The following is a 21,394-nucleotide window of genomic DNA, read 5'->3' as shown; positions in this document are numbered from 1 at the left end:
TTGAAGATTAGATTTAACTTTTAAGTATTTAGACATATGTTATGTGTGTCTCTACTTGTACTTTTATCTCAGGCCCCACAAATTTTACAAGTAAGACTGCTTAGTTCTTTCTCCCTCCTGTAAATTCTGTAAGCTACCTTGTACCCTATAATAAACCCCTTTCTGCCTAAGCTACCTAACATGGATTCTATTTTCTAACATCAAGAATCCTGGCTACTATAGCTCCCTAGATGTTTAGAAGGAGATGCTATTATCCTTTTCTTATACCTAAGTCTATATCAGCTCAAGGAATTGATGTAGACTTCATCAAATCAACTCTTCCAGTATCAACTATAGCTTCTATTTGTTGTGAGTGACTCTTCCCATTCCCAAGGCTCTGTACTGTAGTAGAAAGAGTACTGAAGGTTGAATGAGAGCATGGGTTGGAGACCTAGCTCTAACACTCACCAGTTGTGCCACTTTGAACAAGTCATTTTTAACCTCTCTGAAACTATTTTCTCACCTGATGATTGAATAAGATAATGTGTATACATATTCTTCATTGAAAAGCACTGTGCAAATGTAACATTTCCATTTCTAATGCTGGAACTAAGAAAATAGCTAATAATAGCTGGATTCATAGCTATATTCCCTGCGGTGTGTTCTCAGATACCTTTTCTTTTATTTTCTTCAAAAACTGCTCTAGCTACTTCCCCCTAGATAACCAAATCTACTGTCCTAACTGTGACTCCATTAGAAAATATTTCTAGAAAGTCATTCAGATGTTTCCATTTGCCAATTCCATTTTGGCACTGCAAGTTCTAACTCTATATACTACAGAAAACCATTTCTCCCTTGCTTGCTATTTAAAGTCTTCAAGAACTTGTCAAGCATTATTATGTCATACTCACCCTACTCTGGGATTTAATCATATATTTCATCCACTTCAAAACATATTAATTTTCTGGAGTGCCCAATGACATGATCCACAATAGTAGAGATAAGGATTCAAGCATTTAAGTTCCTGTTGGGTTTTCTTGATTTTCTGAATCTTAAGGAATCTTCTACAGTTAGTCCTACAGCAATGCAAGCTTCAAATAGCTTTCACAACACAATGTATTTTCTTTTCATCATATTTTTCGGATTAAGAATCTACTACAATAGTAGTCTATGCTAGCAGGAAGATAAGCTTTCTGTGGCTTATAATCTTGGAAAAGTAAACACTTCAAAAGTCATTTTGATGGCATCTTTCAATTAAATGCCTAAGTATCTATGATGATATCAGCAAGAACTGCATTAGATAATTTCTATTTTCAAAAGATTTGCCTAGTTTCCTATTTTCCTCACCAAATAGTTCTGTGAAGTTCTCAAAAACAAAAAATAAACGACTAAACAAAAAATTGACATTGTAGAACCATTGAAACTTGGCATCAAATAGTTGAAACTACATAGAACCTCTGAGAAAATGCTTTAAACTTTGAAACAATTAATATTGCCATAGATGCTGTGGCTGGGAGCTTGGGTGTGTTGGCTCTATTCCTTGCCCCTCTTCAGATTAGGTCTCTATCATAGGGTGGGGGGAAGAACGGAGCCCTGCAGTCTATATTTCCCAGCATCTCAGATAAGCTGTCTTCTAATTGAGTTTTAACAAAGGGAGGCACTGGCAGGAGATTGAACAGGTTCGGAAAGAGAAGTTAGGGTATTTCTCTTTCTGCTTGTTTGAATTAAGAAGTACCTTCTCAGAAGTTGCTTCCCCTGTATGTTTCCTGCTCCTTGCTTTCATTGCTTGGCAAGTTTGTCTTAGCTCCAGGTTCCATCAAGTGACCACTGCTCCTGAGCAGTAACACTGCCTACATTTTTTTATCTTTCCAGCATACAACTGTGGTTGCTGCTGTTTAACTTTGGTTTGCCTTAACATTCCCTCTTTGATCCTCACCAACTTCATCACCTGTATAATAATTTCTCTGAATAAAATTCACTGTGTTGAAAAGTCTTAAAGTCATTTCCACTTTCTTGGTTAGACTGATGGATAATATAATGCCTTGGACTTTGAAACAATGCATATAACTATTAGTGCACAAATAGGAATGTTAAGAAACTCTGCACTACATGATACAGAACATAAATTCTAGAAAATCTGCCACAGCAAGAAGACTAGATTAGAGGGACCACGGAAAAGAATAAGAATCCAGAGATTTGACTATCTTTTTTTTAAATTTTTTCTCTCTAGTTGAAACAATGTCTAAGTGAGTAGTGAGTGCACTGATAGTCACTAGCCTATTTTAAATTCTGATATTAGGCCAGTAGGTTTATTGTCTAGTATGAGCCACATTAAGATGTTCATTAGAATAGCTAAGAGACATTGCCTCCTATTCCTTCAAATCCATCTGACCAACCCTTTCTCTTCCATGAAAATTACCATTTCTAGAGTCAGAAGAAAAGGGGCAGTACAAATGCTCAGCAATTCAGAAGTCATTAGTATTAGAACGTGAGACCCATTTCATCCTTTTATTTCAATAAGAGTGTTTTCTATGTGGAGAAAAAACTGTGCAGATTTGCATATACATTATTTTGTTTTACCTGTAAAAATTATATCTCGCAGGAAACGAATATAAATCTTTTTTTAAGTGGAAATGTGTCTTTCCAAAATCAGTTTATGAAACATCTTAGTCCAAAAGTTTAGTTTGTAAAAAGGAATTTTAAACAAATTTAGGGAAGGAATACTATCATTTTCAGGGAAGCTAAAATTAAATGAGGAGGTAAGAATGGTAATTAGGAGACAAAGAATAAAAACTACTAAATATCTGTTTTGATGAAATAGATATGATGGCTAACTGAGCCCATATATAAATGGTATTAAATGGGTATAAATGGGTATTCCAGTTTGAGACAAAGATGGAAAACCACTTATTTAGTAGTATTTTTTTGTCTCAAAAGGAAAACATATTTGTTCTAAAAAAACTTTTAATGAATTTTACTGTGTATAGTTGAAGTTTACAAATGATATTATGGGATGTATTACATTTTATGCATATAGATACATAGATATATATAGATAGTATAATGGTTACTATAGTGAAGCCTATTAATATATATATATCATTTCACATAGTTACTATTGTATATGTGACATGAGCAGTTAAAATTTACTCATTTAACAAGATCTCTAATACCATACAATTTTTTAACTTGAGTCCTCATGTTGTACTTTAGCTCTCCAGACTTGTTCATTCTATGCATCAGCTATTGTATATTCTTTGAACTAAATCTCCCCATCTCCTCCCCTCTGACCTCCACCCATGGTACCAATGTTTCATTCTCTGTCCCTGTGTTTCTAAGCTCTCTTTTTAATATATTCCACATATCAGTGAAGTCATGCAATAGTTTTCTTTCTGCGTTTGGTTTATTTTACTTAGTGTAATGTCTTCCAGTTCCAGCCATATTGTGGCAAATGTCAGAATCTCTTTTTAAGGCTGAATAACCTTCCATTATTCCATGTATATTCTGATATTATGGAAAGTGATATATGTATCACCTTAATTATATATCACCATAACAGAAAATGTGAGCTCTCTCTCTCTCTCTCGTTTGGTCTCTTTCTCTCTCTCTCTCTGTCTCTCCTTTATATACATATAACATTTTCATATATTATATATAACATTTTCTTTATCCATTCCTCTGTTCCAGGCATTCATTTCCATATTTTGACCATTGTAAATAATGCTGCAATAATCATGGGCATGCACACATCCTTATGAGGTGGTAATTTCATCTCCTTTGGGTATATACCCAGAAGACAGACTGCTGAGTCATAAGGTAGTTTTATTTTTAATTTCTTTGGAAAACTCCCTACAGTTTTCCATAATGGCTATACCAATCTACATTACTAACAGCAATATACTACAGTTCCCCTTTCTCCATACCCTCATTAACATTTCTTATCCCTAATCTTTTTGATAATAGCCACCCTTACAGGTGTGAGGTGATATCTCATAGTGGTTTTAATCTGCATTTCCCTTGTGATTAGTGCTGCAGAGTATCTTTTCACATACCTGCTGGCCATCTTCACATCTTCTTTAGGGAAATGTCTGTTCAGGTCCTTTGGCCATTTTAAAATCAGGTTATTTGTTTTCCTGCAATTGAATTGTAAAAGTTCTTTATAAATTTTGGATATTAACCCCTCATCAGATAAGTGGCTTGCAATTATTATTTTCCAGTTCAGAAGGTTTCTTTTTCATTTTGTTGATTGTGGTCTCTGCTGTGCAGATTTTTAGTTTAATGTAGTCCCATTATTTATTTACTTATTTATTTGGTACCTGAGCTTTTAGTGTGATATTAAGGAAAAAATCATTGTCAAGTCCAAGATCAAGGAGCTTTTCTCCTATGTTTTCTTCTAGGAATTTTAGAGCTTCAAGTCTTACATTTATTTAGGTCTTTTATCCATCCATTTTGAGTTGATTTCTGTGTATGATCTAAGGGTTGAATTTCATTCTTTTGCATGTAGAAATACAGTTTTCCCAACATTATTTATTAAAGAGACTATTGTTTCCCCTTCGTGACTTCTTGATGCCCTTGCTGAAAATTAGTTGTCCACATATGTTTGAATTTATTTCTGGGCTTTCTATTTTGTGTTCCCTTGGTCTATATTTCTGTTTTTATGCCAGTACTATGCTATTTTGATTACTATAGCTTTGTAACATAATTTTAAATCAAGATGTGATGCCTCCAACTTTTATTTGTATTTATTTGGCTATTGGCGATTTTTTTGTAGTCCCATATGAATTTTAGAATTTTTTCTTTTTCTGTGAAGAGCACCATTAGAATTTTGATGGCGATTATGTTAAATCTGTATATTGCTTTGGGTAGTATGAATATATTAACAATATTAATTCTTCTTATTCATGAACATTGATATACCTTTCCATTTATTTGTGTTCAATTTCTTTCATTAGTGTTTTATGGTGTTCTGTGTACAAATCTTTCACCTCCTTGGTTAAATTTATTCCTGGCTATTTTTTGAAGCTATTGTAAACGGAATTTAAAATTTTTTCTTTAGCAAGGTTGTTTGTATGTATAGAAATGCTATTTGTATGTTGATTTTGTACCCTGTAACTTTACTAAAATCATTTATTAGTTCTTACAGTTTTTATGGAATCTTTGGGGTTTTCTGCCTATAGAATCATGTTATCTGAAAATAAAGACAATTTTACTTCTGCTTTTCCAATTTGCATACCTTTTATTTCTTTTTCCTGTATAATTTTTCTTGCCAGTATTTCCAGTACTATGTTGAATGGAAGTGGTGAAAGCAGGCATCCCTGTCTTGTATCTGATCTTAGTGGAAAAGCTTTCCATTTTTCCCTGTTGATTATCATGTTAACTGTTAGTTTTTCTTAAATGGGCTTTATTATGTTAGAAATATTCCTTCTATACCTAAACTGTTGAGTTTTCATCAAGAAAGAATGCTGAATGTTGTCAAATATTAATATTTTTTGAGTCAATTGAGATGATCAAGTGTTTATACTTTTTATTCTGTTGGTGTGATGTATCACACTGATTGATTTGCATATGTTAAATCAGTCTTGCAGGCCAGGTATAAATCCCACATGGTCATAATGTATAGTCTCTTTGATGTGTGGTTGAAATCAGTTTGCTACTATTTTATTCAGGATTTTTGCATCAATGTTCATTAGAAATATGGGCCACGTGTTTTTCTTTTCTTGCAATGTCTGTCTAGCTTAGGTATCAAGGTGATGCTGGCCTCGTCAAAATGTGTTTAGAAGTATGAGGTATTACTTCTAGCTCTATTTTTTGAAAGAATTTAAAAATTATTGGTAATCATTCTTCTTTGTATGTTTGGCAGTAATCAGTAGTGAATCCATCTGGTCCTGGGCTTTTCTTTGTTGGAAGGTTTTTAGTTACCTCTTCAATCTCTTTATTTGTTATTGATATGTTCAAGCTTTCTATTTCTTCCTGACTGAATCTTGAGAAGTTACATTTTTAAGGAATTTATCCATTGTCTCTGGTTTATCTAATTCATTTGCATAGAGTTTTTCATAATAATCCTTTATGATTCTTTGTATTTCTCATGTATCTTTGTAATGTCTCCATTTTCACTTCTGATTTTATTGAGTGTTCTCTCTTTTCCTTAGTCTAGCCAGGGTTTTGTTGATTTTACTTTTTCAAAAAACCAACTCTTGGTTTTGTTAATTTGTTTTCTATTATTTTTCTATTTTCTATTTATTTATGTTCTGATTTTTATTTCCTTCCTTCTGCTAACTTTGCGGTAAGTCTGTTTTTCTTTTTCTAGCTCCTCTATAATGAAGTGTAACATAAGACAATTTATTTGAGGTATTTTTCTTCTTTTTTAATGTAGGAGTGTATTGCTATAAACTTCCCTCTTAGACTGCTTTTGCTGCATCCCATAGATTTTGATATGTTGTGTTTCCATTGTCATCTGTCTTAAGATACTTTAAAATTTGCCTTTTGGGTCCTGCTTTGATCCATTTGTTGTTCAGGAGCATGTTGCTTAATTTCCACATATTTGTGAATTTTCCATATTTCTCCTGTTATTAATTTCTAGTTCATAACATTGTAATCAGAAACCATATTACATATGATATAAATATTCCTTTTTTTTTTTTTTTTTTTTTTTGAGACGGAGTCTCGCTCTGTCGCCCAGGCTGGAGTGCAGTGGCATCATCTCGGCTCACTGCAAGCTCCGCCTCCTGGGTTCACGCCATTCTCCTGCCTCAGCCTCCCGAGTAGCTGGGACAACAGGCGCCTGCCACCCCGTCAGGCTAATTTTTTGTATTTTTAGTAGAGACAGGGTTTCACCATGTTAGCCAGGATGGTCTCGATCTGCAGACCTCGTGATCCGCCCACCTCAGCCTCCCTAAGTGCTGGGATTACAGGCGTGAGCCACTGCGCCCGGCCCGATTTAAATATTCTTAAAATAAAAATTGTTCTGTGGCCTAAAACATGATCTATCCTGGAGAATGTTCCATATGTACTAAAAAAGAACGTATATTCTGCTGCTGTTGGATGAAAAATTCTATATGTTTGTTAGGCCCATTTGGCCTAAAGTGTAATTCAAGTCCAGTATTTCCATGTTAATTTTGTGTTATTGTTGAAAAAGGGTGTGGTAAACTTTTCTTTAAAAATACTTAAAAATATAAAGGAAAAACTTAGTTTGCTCAGAGATACATACCTGATCAATTTAAGGTATTTACTTCAAGATTTGATATATATGTATATGTGTGTGTGTGCATGTGTTTGAAAACCACATTTATATTATAAAATTGAAATGACGCTCTCAATATAATGTTGTATATTACATATGTCAGTAAAATATTACATGGGCTTTTTCACGTCATTAAGTAGTCTTTGAAAAATGTGATTTTGATAGCTATATGACATTTTACCATATGATCATTTATTTATCCATTCCCCTATTATTACATATTATGTCTTTTCCAATTATTATTATTTTTTTTACAATTAATACATTTAAAAATTGTTCTTATACATGATTATTTCCTTATAATGATTTCTGAAGTGGAAATGGTGGAGTGAAGGTTGTGAATAGAGTTAACCTGACAGGACATCAAGCCAGTATAACTGAGAGAGAAAAGCTTGAAATAGAAACAGAGGTGGTTTTAGCTAGCACGGTTTTCTTGTTGTTGTTGTTGTTGTTGTTTTAATGTGATGTAATTATATTTTACATTCTGGGATTCATGTGCAGGACGTGCAGGTTTGTTACTTAGGTAAACGTGTGTCATGGTGGTGTGCTGCGCCTATCAACTCATCACCGAAGTATTAAGCCCTGCATGCATTGGCTATTTATCATGATGTTTCCCCCACCCCACCCCCTGCACCAACAGGCCCCAGTGTGTATTGTTCCCTTACCTGTGTCCATGTGTTCTCATAGTTCAGCTTCCACTTATAAGTGAGAAAATGTGGTGTTTGGTGTTCTGTTCCTGAATTAGTTTGCTGAAGATAATGGCTTCCAAGCTCCATCCATGTCCCTGCAAAGGCCACAATCTTGTTCCTTCTTATGGCTGCATAGTATTCCATGGTGTATATGTGCCCCATTTTCTTTATCTAGTCTATCATTTATGGGCATTTGTGTGATTTCATGTCTTTGCTATTGTAAATAGTGCTGCAGTGAACTTATGCATGCATTTATCTTTATAATAGAATGATTTATATTCTTTTGGATATATATCCAGTAATGGGATTGCTGGGTCAGATGATATTTCTGGTTCTAGGTCTTTCAGGAATCAACACACTGTGTTCCACAATGGTAGAACTAATTTACATTCCCACCAACAGCATAAAAGCATTCCTATTTCTGCACAGCCTCACCAACATCTGTTGTTTCTTTACTTTTTAATAATCGCCATTCTGACTGGCATGGGTATCTCATTGTGGTTTTGATTTGCATTTCTCTAATGATTAGTGATGTTGAGCTTTTATTAATATTCTTTTTGGCCACGTAAATGTCTTCTTTTGATAAGTTTCTGTTCATGTCCTTTGCCCGCTTTTTAAAGGGGTTGTTTGTTTTTTTTTCTTGCAAATTTGTTTAAGCTCCTTCTAGATGCTGGATATTAGACCTTTGTCAGAAGGATAAATTGCAAAAATTTTCTCCCATTCCACAGGTTGTCCATTCACTCTGATGATAGTTTCTTTTGCTGTGCAGAAGCTCTTTGGTTTAATTAGATCCCATTTGTCAGTTTTTGCTTTTGTTGCAAATACTTTTGACGTTTTCATCATGATATCTGCCCATGCCTATGTCCTGCATGGTATTGCCTAGATTTTCTTCCAGGGTTTTTACAGTTTTGGGTTTTACTTTTAAGTCTTTAATCCATCTTGAGTTATTTTTTGTATAAGGTGTAAGGAAAGAGTCCAGTTTCCCTGATGAACATCAATGCAAAAATCCTCAATATAATACTGGCAAACCAAATCCAGAAGCACATCAAAAGCTTATCGACCACAATTGAGGTGGCTTCATCCCCAGGATGCAAGGCTGGTTCAACATATGCAAGTCAATAAACATAATTCATCACATAAACAGAACTAAAGACAAAAGCCACCTGATTATTTCAATAGACACAGAAAAGGTCTTTGATAAAATTCAACATTCCTTCATGCTAAAAACTCTCAATAAGTTAGGTATTGATGGGACATACCTCAAAATAATAAGAGCCATTTATGACAAACCCGCAGCCAATATCATACTGAATGGGCAAAAGCTGGAACCATCCCCCTTGGAAACTGGCACAAGACAAGTGTGCCCTCTCTCACCACTCCTATTCAACATAGTATTAGAAATTCTGGCCAGGGCAATCACGCAAGAGAAAGAAATAAAGCATATTCGAACAGGAAGAGATGAAGTCAAACTGTCTCTATTTGCAGATGACATAATCCTATATCTAGAAGATCCCATCGTCTCAGCCCAAAAGCTACATGTTATGCACATGTAGGTTTGTTACATATGTATACTGGATTAAGAAAATGTGGCACATATACACCAAAAGCTTCTTAAGCTGATAAGTAACTTCAGCAAAGTCTCAGGATACAAAATCAATGTGCAAAAATCACAAGCATTCCTTTACACCAACAATAGGCAAGCAGAGAGCCAAATCAGGAATGAACTCCCATTCACAAATGCTACAAAGAGAATAAAATACCTAGGAATACAGCTAACAAGGGAAATGAATAACCTCTTCAAAAAGAACTACAAACCACTGCTCAAGGAAATAAGAGAGGACAAAAACAAATGGAAAATATTGTGAAAATGGCCATACTGCCCAAAGTAATTTATAGACTCAATGCTATTCCCATTAAACTACCATTGACATTCTTCACAGAATTAGAAAAAAAACTATTTTAAAATTCATATGGACCAAAAAAGAGCCCAGATAGCCAAGACAATCCTGAGCAAAAAGACAACACTGGAGGCATTGTGCTACCTGACTCCAAACAATACTACAAGTCTATGTTAATTAAAACAGCATGGTACTAGTACAAAAACAGACACAGAGACCAATGGAACAGAATAGAGATCTCAGAAATAAGACTGCACACCTACAACCATCTGATCTTTCTTCAACAAACCTGACAAAAGCTAGCATGGTTTTCATAATTGAATATGAGAGGTGGGTATGCCAAAGCAATAATCCTTCATAAAATAGTGGCTATGTATTTCCAACAATCATTTGAAATGGGAGCTTAGACTAAAGACTTGTAAATCTACAGCAGAGTTCTACATAGCATGTGCTGCAGATTATTCATCACACAAGATTTTCATAGATGTTATCATTTCAAAAGTGTTCTGAGGTATAGTGATTTTAGAGTCAAACAGAATTTGTTGCTATTACATTTTACTGCAGGTCTTCCCAGAGCCCGTAATGTTCTTACACGCTTTTGAACACACCAAAAGGAGAATATTATATGGAACATTTTCCAGATTTATTTGACCACAAAAACTTCTGTGCACTAAGTAACCTGAGAAAAAAGTTTTCTGTGGAACAGAGGATTGAGCAAAATTACTCTGAATGGAATTGAGAAAAAGTAAATTGTAGTTAAGGCCAAATGGGAAAACCAGGTCAAAATAAGTTAGAGCAAGTTTAATGATCACATGGCAAGCACTGCATGTCTTGAAATCTTGCTTTTAATTTGAATTCCTTATTTATCTCTTTAAAAACACTGATTGATCTATATTCCTGTTAGTGCATAGCTCTAAATAAAAGTAATATTTGGCAGACTGTGAACTTAATCTCATCATGACATGCTTTTGAGGACAGCACATAATATAGTGAAAAAGTCCTAGACCAGGAGTTAGGACAAAGTGGTCAGCTTTGCCATTAGCTAGTTTTGTGAGCTTAGAACAATAGCCCAAGCTCCATAAGCTTTTGTTGGCACACTGCAGCTGTACAATGAATGTTTGTTCAATGAATGATTTAAAGTAGATGTTCAGAAACTTTTAAATCATTCTTATTTGGTATCATTTATGGGCTTGAAGAAGATCTAATCAGTCTTTCTATGATTGGTCTTACAAATATTAAGCTCTGACATAATCATAATCTCTACTTCAGGTTCACAGTATTTTTAATAATGATGCTATCAAGAGGAAGACGGGTCATTATTCAACTTCTTATTAACAATACAAAAATAAATGCGCCTCTGTCCTGTCTTTTGCCTGGACAGACATTTGCACTCCAAGGATCAGGGGCCTTGCTCATCTACATTTTCTCCATTATCTTTGCAGTGCGACATTGGCCTATGGTTTATTTTGTCTTCCACAATATAGATGTTTAACCTGGGGATACTAAGCTTCAAAGGGTCTGTTATAATCTGAATATTTGTGTCCCCTCAAAATGCATATGTTGAAACCTAATCACCAATGTGATCGTGCTAGGAGGTGGGGGCCACTGGGAGATGATTAGGCTATGACAACTCCACCCTAATGAATGGGATAAATGCCCTTATAAAATCGGCCCCAGACAGCTTCCTTGCCCCTTCCACCATGTGAGGATACAGCAAGAAGATGCCACCTATAAACCAGGAAGTAAACCCTAACCAGACAACAAATCTGCTGGATCCTAGATCTTGGATTTCCCAGCCTCTAGAACTGTGAGTAATACATATCTATTATTTATAAGCTATTCAATTTAGGGTATACTTTATTACAGTAGTAGTAACAATTTATGGTAATTGTTTTGTTATGGTAGACAGAATGAAGTATGGCAGGATCCTTGGACCCCACGGAACTGTGTGTAACAATTTCTTTTTATATGGGCACATTTATTTTTCTGGAGAGAGACTCCATAGCTTTTAATAAACTTCCAAAAGGTATCTTTAATCTCTCAAAATATTAAAAAATATTGCTTATGGGTTTTTTTTTTTTTAGTTTTTTCCTGTAGACCTTCTCTATGGTCATGTTTTCTAGGGTTTTTGAGGGAATACATGAAGAACAAAAAAGCCACAAACTAAAGCTTATGTTGAACACAGTGGTCTAAGTTATTGCTACAGTAATTTACCCATCATCAGAATGTATAACAGCAGAAATCACAGGATACAGAAATCAGCATGGTTTTAAAAAAAAGAATAAGAAGCTATTTAGAGTCATTTTTACTCCTCTTTGCTTCCCCAAGCCCCTGCCCATGCATGAGGAAAAAGAAAACTTGCAAGAAAAATGTCCTAATGATATGTTATAAAAACAGCTTTGCCATTATTGGCAAAAAATGACATAAAAACATTAACCCATTTCTTAGTCATGTTCCTGAAGTCCTTAAAGATAAACATTTCTATGAAATTGTCTTGTGTCATGAGAGTATCTATGACATGGTTCATTGTGTGTGGTTTTTTATGGATAAGATTTCTGGGAAAACCTATGCATGGGATAATTGGGCAATATTCCACCTAATACTGACTAATTTTGGTCATATATTGTTTTCTGTATGCTCCTGAGCTCCAAGACCCAAGTTATTAACCCCTATTCTAGATTGAAATCCCAAATATACATACACCTCTGAACATCATTGTGTGATACTGATGATGACAAAATGTGGATGACAATGATAGCTAATACTGATTTAGTATTTAGTATATGCCTCAGAAAGCTTTTGAGGTCATTATTAACATGTTTACAGACGAGGAAACTAAACTGTAGAAAAGTTAGGTAACTTATCCTGGAGCACAGAGCCAGCAAGAGGCCGAAGCAGGACTCACACTCAGTCATATTCCAGCACTTATCATGCTATTTGGCCCAGGTCGGTAGTGTCAGACTTGAATTGAATTAAAGAACACCCAAGCTAGTGTCCACTGGAGAATCCACTGGAGAATTGCTTGGTATGTCAGGAAAACCCCCCATACATCTGCTGTCAGAAATGTCAAATGACTGAAAGTAGAGATCTTGCAGTAACATTTAAATTGACTCCTGAACAATGAACAGAAGATGGATGAGCAATGAGCAAGAATGTTCCAGGCAGAAACAATGATTTCTTTTCCTTTGGGTGGATGGGACTGGAGGCCACTCTGTTTCTGAGTGAAATAACTCAGAAACAGAGAGTCAAATATCATGTTTCACTTATAAGTGGGAGCTAAAAAATATGTACATAAAGACATAGAGAGTGGAATGACAAACATTGGAGACTCAGGAGGCTGAGAAGGTGGGAGAGGGTGAGGGATAAGAAATTACTTAATGGGTACAATGTACACTATTTGGCTATGGCTACATTAAAAGCCCAGACGTCATCACTAAGCAATATATTCACGTGACAAAACTGCATCTGTATCCCTTAAGTCTAAAATTAGACTACAAATTGAAATTTTAAAAAGTTAGAAATTTTAAAATTAAAAAAATTAAAATTAAAAAAAATTAAGTATTTAAATGTGGCTCTGCCTCTGAAAGTGACAGATGCAAGGGTCCAGAAGCAAGAGCCATATTTGGGAAATTCCAAGTGATGAACGTCACTAGATTTCAAGGTGGGAGTGGTAGTGAGAGACAATGAAAAAGTAGTAAGTAGGGTGTAGATCCAGAAGGATTTTGGGTGACATTTAAGGATTTAAACTTTATCCTGAAGTCAGAGAAGCACTGGAGACTATACATTGGGTAGGGAGTAGTGATTGGACTTAGCTTGGCTACAGAGCAGAGAAGGAATGAGACAGAACCAAGGCTGAATGATAGCAAGGGGATCAGCTAGGAGACTGTTTCAGCAATCTAGGCTAAGGAAAGTAAAGGCACTGGAGAGTATTTAGGAGGCAGAATCCACAGGTTGGATTGACTTGTTGCCACTGGTGAGGGAAAGGAAGGAGGCAGAATGACATTCCAGGTTCTGGCTTAGTTGGCTATTGTATAATGGTGACATTCCCTAACACAGAGACCTAAGTAATAGAAACAACTCTGTTCACAACGTTTTTGACCTATCTAGAATATTTCATAAAGGTTCTAGAAACTACCAAAACACTCTTGGATAGGTTTTAGAAGGCTTCATGCACATGAACTGAATGCTTGCTTTAGGTGAGAGTTTTTATGTTAATTTTACATTTACTGACAAGGAAAAAAATAAGTCACTAAGTACATTTATTAAGGTACACTTTTGTAGCTTAACATTATAATATTTTTCATAGGGACCTTGAATTACAATGAAAGTAAAATAAAGTTGTTGCAGGAGTGACTTCTCTGAGCTATCTTTGAAGTATCTTGCTATCGAAGTAATTTGGCCTCAAGAACTTATGAATTACAAAGGAGTAGTGGTTTTTTTTAGTCACTCTTAACTAGCCAAATGAGGATTGAGATCTTCATCAAAGCCAAATAAGTGCTTCCCTCTGGAGTTCAGCAAGAGCCAAACGCAGGTCTGCTGTGCACTCTGAAGGCATTCAGCTATTCATCCCTGTGTGTGGGCTAGTATGGGCTTCGCTGGTATTGCTGCTTACAATCCTCATCGAAAAGAAGAAGGATTTAAAAAGTTAAATACATGAGACAGAAATTATTAAAACAATTACTCACTAAAAGCACAGAGATAAAAAGAGTATGGTCAATAAAAGGAGAAAAACATAAATCATACACATATGAGAGAAGACCAGAAAGTTCTCTAAATTTGAAAAAATTAAAATGATGAAACAAATTCTGAGTAATAATTACTAAAAAACAGATTAAGAGATTACTTCTTAATGGAAGTCTATGGGTAAAGTCCCCTCCAAATGATTACCCCAGGCAGGTATTTGTGGACAGTAGCCATAGGCAGCTGATTCTTCCTCCAGGCAAGTCATAATGATTGTAGTGAAGATAATCAATTCCCTAACTTAGGCATTTTATTAAATTGAAACCACAAACATGGCACTCTCACATCCACTGAAATCAGTAGATTTTTGACAAAATTAAAGTGACAACATTTGCCACTGGCATGTCATTTACTTTAGGAAGAACTATGCCAAATACTAATCTATCTTTTGCTCTAATGAAAACTTGCTGGCTATTTTCAAAACAGAGATTGGTAATGACTTCTTCTTGACAGCTGTTCACACGCACGAATTTTTGTACACCACATAGACTTAATGTTCTTTGTCCAATGGAAATCTTGTGATTAACAAGATAAATAAGTCACTGCTCTTCAGTGTTTTCAATTCTGTTCAATTCAATGGTGATTGAGGCTGGTTAGGGGGAAATTGCTTGTTTTTCCAATTTCGATGTTATGAAAACACATTGTTGTGGTTAGGAAGCATTATGAGACCCATCTAAATTTAGCAAACATTTTCAATCCCTTGACCAAGCCCACCCACAGTAGTGGATGAAACTTTGATTTTATCCACACTCATGTGGGTAATGTAAACCCCTCAGGTTCTGTATAGACCACTGAGCAAGAAAGCTGAATGCAGAAATGTCAGGAAAATATGTAACCTTTGGACCTCAAGAGGGGTGAGGGATGGGGGGAACTCAGACTCCATTGACAAATTCAAGTTGGTTTTAAACTGTTTCTCAATTTATCCACATCAGATCTCCTTTGTTTGCTCAGAAAGCAGCTGGAAGAGTGACTAATTAGGGGAAGCCAGCTTGATGTTTATCTGAGGTGCTGGACTCAGCAATCCCTATGGTTCACATCTGAGTGGGAGGTCAGTCCAAGGTGTCATATCTCCCCTCCATGTTAATAACTTTGAGTGCAGTCATGCTTTCTTAAAGGCTTAACAAATGTGTAAGCTTAAAGCGAAGCTTGCGTCACTGAAGTCAAATGAAGCTGCCTTGTATGGTATGTGACTGCCACGGTGAAAAAAAAAGAGAAAATTTGCTTTATAAAATGCTACACATAGTAGATGATCAATAAATGATGGCTGAATAAATTGTAACCATTTAAACAAAAGGCCAAATCTATGATCCCAAATCAAATCTGTATGGCAAGATTTCTCTTTCTTTACTGCTTAAGTACGGTGAAGAATGTGAGGACGGGGAGAAGAAAAGGGTGATCTAAGATGAGGCAAATCCGGCTAATTGCAAGAATTTCTTTAAAGTCTTATTATCTTAAAAGTTCATACAAATATTACATACGACGTTGTGGTATATAAACATTTATTTATGGCTTCAGGTACTCCCTTGCTAAATACTTTGAGAAGCATGACAATCTGTCATTCTCCCTGATTATGTTAACCCAAGAAAAGTTTAGAAAAGGACTTTGGGAATGACTAAATACCTAACCTGAATTTATACATCCCAATATTTGTGCAAATTATACATAAAGATTTTTTAAAATTTTATTTTTGGCATTTCATTTTCAATAAGGAAATGCATTTTGATAGTAGATTAGAAAGATTTTATATCAATATGTGGAATTGTATATTAAGGGAGAAAGGCATGTAACGAATGAATGTGTATTAACCACTTATGTGTGCATAAGGTGTGTATATGTCACTACTATACTGTAGAATTAGAGGTTATAAAAATTAGCTAATATTCTAATATATGTGCTATGAAGATAAATGATTGTTTAAAAATCCTCTTGAAAATTAGACACATTGCTTTATGATCACACCTTATGCAAATATGAGTGTGTCTTATATAGAAGTTTTCTGCAAAGGATGAAAGGAGAGTTTCATTTTCCCTAATAGTAGCCGCAGGTAAAAGAGAATGAAATTCCCTTAGTCTTGATGCATGAAAAATAATTCTAGGGCTTTTATGGTTTTAGGTCTTACATTTAAGCCTTTAATCCATCTTGAGTTAATTTTTGTGTAAGGTGTAAGGAAGGGGTCCAGTTTCAGTTTTCTGCAAATGGCTGGCCAGTTTTCCAAACACCATTTATTAAATAGGGAATCACTTACCCATTGCTTGTTTTTGTCAGGTTTGTCAAAGACCAGATGGTTGTAGATGTGCTACGTTATTTCTGAGGCCTCTGTTCTGTTTCATTGGTCTATATATCTGTTTTGGTACCAGTATTATGCTGTTTTGGTTACTGTAGCCTTGTAGTATAGTTTGAAGTCAGGTAGTGTGATGCCTTCAGCTTTGTTCTTTTTGCTTAGGATGGTCTTGGCTATATGGGCCCTTTTTTGGTTCCATATGAAATTTAAAGTAGCTTTTTCTAATTCTGTGAAGAAAGTCAATGGTAGCTTGAGGGGAATAGCACTGAATCTATAAATTACTTGGGCAGTATGTCCATTTTCACAATATTGATTCTTTCTATACATGAGCATGGAATGTTTTTCCATTTGTTTGTGTCCTCCATAAAAACCCTAGAAGAAAACAGAGGCAGTACCATTCAGGACACAGGCATGGGCAAAGACTTCATGACTAAAACACCAAAAGCAATGGCAACAAAAGCCAAAACTGACAATGGGAGCTAATTAAACTAAACAGCTTCTGACAGCAAAAGAAACTATCATCAGAGTGAATAGGCAACCTACAGAATGTGAGAAAATTTTTGCAATCTATCCATCTGACAAGGGGCTAATATCCAGAATCTACAAAGAACTTAAACAAATTTTCAAGAAAAAACAACCCCATCAAAAAGTGGGCAAAGGATATGAACAGACACTTCTCAAAAGAAGACATCTATGCGGCCAGCAGACACATGAAAAAAAGCTCATCACTGGTCATCAGAGAAATGTAAATCAAAACCACAGTGAGATATCATCTCATGCCAGCTAGAATGGTGATCATTAAAAAAGTCAGGAAACAACAGATGCTGAAGAGGATGTGGAGAAATAGGAACTTTTTATGGTTTATCAATTTTTGTTTATTATTTTAAAAACCAAATTTTTGTTTCATTTATCCTTTTTTGAATTTTTTTATTTTTCTAATATACTTTAAGTTCTGGGGTACATGTGCACAACGTGCAGGTTTGTTACATATGTACACATGTGCCATGTTGGTGTGATGCACAATTAGGTATATCTCCTAATGCTATCCTTCCCACCTCCCCCCACCCCACAACAGGCCCCGGTGTGTGATATTCCCCTTCCTGGTCCAAGTGTTCTCACTGTTCAATTCCCATCTATGAGTGAGAACATGCGGTGTTTTGGTTTTTTGTCCTTGCGATAGTTTGCTGAGAATGATGGTTTCCAGTTTCATCCATGTCCCCACAAAGGACATGAACTCATCATTTTTATGGCTGCATAGTATTCCATGGTGTATATGTGCCACATTTTCTTAATCCAGTCTATCATTGATGGACATCTGGGTTGGTTCCAAGTCTTTGCTATTGTGAATAGTGCCACAATAAACATACGTGTGCATGTGTCTTTATAGCAGCATGATTTACAATACTTTGGGTATATACTCAGCAATAGGATGGCTGGGTCAAATGGTATTTCTAGTTCTAGATCCTTGAGGAATCGTCACACTGACTTCCACAATGGTTGAACTAGTTTACAGTCCCATCAACAGTGTAAAAGTGTTCCTATTTCTCCACATCCTCTCAGCACCTGTTGTTTCCTGACTTTTTAATGATCGCCATTCTAACTGGTGTGAGATGGTATCTCATTGTGGTTTTGATTTGCATTTCTCTGATGGCCAGTGATGATGAGCATTTTTTCATGTGTCTTTTGGCTGCATAAATATCTTCTTTTGAGAAGTGTCTGTTCATATCCTTCACCCACTTGATGGGGCTGTTTGTTTTTTTCTTGTAAATTTGTTGGAGTTCATTTTAGATTCTGGATATTAGCCCTTTGTCAGATGAGTAGATTGCAAAAATTTTCTCCCATTCTGTAGGTTGCCTGTTCACTCTGATGGTAGTTTCTTTTGCTGTGCAGAAGCTCTTTAGTTCAATTAGATCCCATTTGTCAATTTTGGCTTTTGTTGCCATTGCTTTTGGTGTTTTAGACATGAAGTCCTTACTCATGCCTATGTCCTGAATGGTATTGCCTAGGTTTTCTTCTAGGGTTTTTATGGTTTTAGGTCTAACATTTAAGTCTTTAATCCATCTTGAATTAATTTTTGTATAAAGTGTAAGGAAGGGATCCAGTTTCAGCTTTCTACATATGGCTAGCCAGTTTTCCCAGCACCATTTATTAAATAGGGAATCCTTTCCCCATTGCTTGTTTTTCTCAGGTTTGTCAAAGATCAGATGGTTGTACATGTGTGGTATTATTTCTGAGGGCTCTGTTCTGTTCCATTGGTCTATTTCTCTGTTGTTGTACCAGTACCATGCTGTTTTGGTTACTGTAGCCTTGTAGTATAGTTTGAAGTCAGGTAGCAGGATGCCTCCAGCTTTCTTCTTTTGCCTTAGGATTGTCTTGGCAATGAGGGCTCTTTTTTGATTCCATATGAACTTTAAAGTAGTTTTTTCCAATTCTGTGAAGAAAGTCATTGGTAGCTTGATGGGGATGGCATTGAATCTATAAATTACCTTGGGCAGTATGGCCATTTTCATGATATTGATTCTTCCTATCCATGAGCATGGAATATTCTTCCATTTTTTTGTGTCCTCTTTTATTTCATTGAGCAGTGGTTTGTAGTTCTCCTTGAAGAGGTCCTTAACATCCCTTGTCAGTTGGATTCCTAGGTATTTTATTCTCTTTGAAGCAATTGTGAATCGGAGTTCACTCATGATTTGGCTCTCTGTCTGTTATTGGTATATAAGAATGCTTGTGATTTTTGCACATTGATTTTGTATCCTGAGACTTTGCTGAAGTTGCCTATCAGCTTAAGGAGATTTTGGGCTGAGATGATGGGGTTTTCTAAATATACAATCATGTCATCTGCAAACAGGGACAATTTGACTTCCTCTTTTCCTAATTGAATACCCTTTATTTCTTTCTCCTGCCTGATTGCCCTGGTCAGAACTTCCAACACTACGTTGAATAGGAGTGGTGAGAGAGGGCATCCCTGTCTTGTGCCAGTTTTCAAAGGGAATGCTTCCAGTTTTTGCCCATTCAGTGTATTGGCTGTGGGTTTGTCATAAACAGCTCTTATTATTTTGAGATACATCCCATCAATACCTAATTTATTGAGAGTTTTTAGCATGAAGGCTGTTGAATTTTGTCAAAGGCCTTTTCTGCGTCTATTGAGACAACCATGTGGTTTTTGTCTTTGGTTCTGTCTATGTGCTGGATTATGTTTATTGATTTGTGTATGTTGAACCAGCCTTGCATCCCAGGGATGAAGCCCACTTGATCATGGTGGATAAGCTTTTTGATGTGCTGCTGGATTCGGTTTGCCAGTATGTTATTGAGGATTTTTGCATCGATGTTCATCAGGGATATTGGTCTAAAATTCTCTTTTTTTGTTGTGTCTCTGCCCGGCTTTGGTATCAGGATGATGCTGGCCTCATAAAATGAGTTAGGGAGGATTCCCTCTTTTTGTATTGATTGGAACAGTTTCAGAAGGAATGGTACCAGCTCCTCTTTGTACCTCTGGTAGAATTAGGCTGTGAATCCGTCTGGTCCTGGACTTTTTTCAGTTGGTAGCCTATTGCCTCAATTTCAGCCTGCTATTGGTCTATTCAGGGATTCAACTTCTTCCTGGTTTAGTCTTGGGAGGGTGTATGTGTCCAGGAATTTAACCATTTCGTCTAGATTTTCTAGTTTATTTGTGTAGAGGTGTTTACAGTAATCCTGAAATAGGTGGGGTGAGGAACCTGGGCAATGCCCTACAATGTCCACCAAAATAATCTCTGTTCAGTCTCCAAGGATTATACAGGAACTCATTTACCATCCCTCAGAAAGTAGACACAGTATTAATTATCTTGCCATCCCTATTCCTTAACACAGTGCCTGACTCCAAGGAGGTGCTCAAGAAAAGTTTGCTGACTGGCACACCTCTGAATATCAGAATCTAGTCTCTTATGCTGCACCTAACACTAAACACAAAAGACAAAAAATCCTGAGTCCCCACATTCTGAAAGGAGAATCATGTCCCTTCTGAAGCAAAAGGGAATTGTGGGCAAAGGATAATTGTCAAGTGAGGGCAGAGAATTCTTCAAATACAATAAACTTGTGGAAGAAACTCTCCAAAAATTGATTTCATTAATTTTTATTGTAATTATGGCTGATTACTTACGATCAGCTCATCATTACTGCAGATTTCAAAAACTGTTGTGTATAGTAGGGAGAAATCAGCCATTGTGGCATCTTAAATATGATTGTTTTGAATGAATGGTTTGATTCATTATGCTTATACTTAATAAGTATCTCTTATGTATCAGACATCATGGTGTATAAATAAAGGTAAGTAACACATGACTGTTTCATAGTCCAGGAGAGAGATCAGCACAAACTAACAATTACAGAAAAGGAATTATAGCAAAGGTAAGGATTTTGTTGGAAAAGTCATAGAAGCCACTTCCAGTAGACAGCAGCAATAATGTCTTTAAAAAGATGAAGAATCATTAGTATCTTTATGTGTACAACTCTTTTTCAGTGGAGAATCTTGTCATAAGATAAATCTAATATCTTCAGTGCATGTGGACCTCCCAGCAGAGGAAGATTT

This window comes from Pan troglodytes, chromosome 9 (assembly GCF_028858775.2).
Source record: "Pan troglodytes isolate AG18354 chromosome 9, NHGRI_mPanTro3-v2.0_pri, whole genome shotgun sequence".
NCBI classification, from domain to species: Eukaryota; Metazoa; Chordata; class Mammalia; order Primates; family Hominidae; genus Pan; species Pan troglodytes.
The sequence above is the reverse complement of the archived record's forward strand: the minus strand, read 5'-3'. Positions refer to the sequence as shown.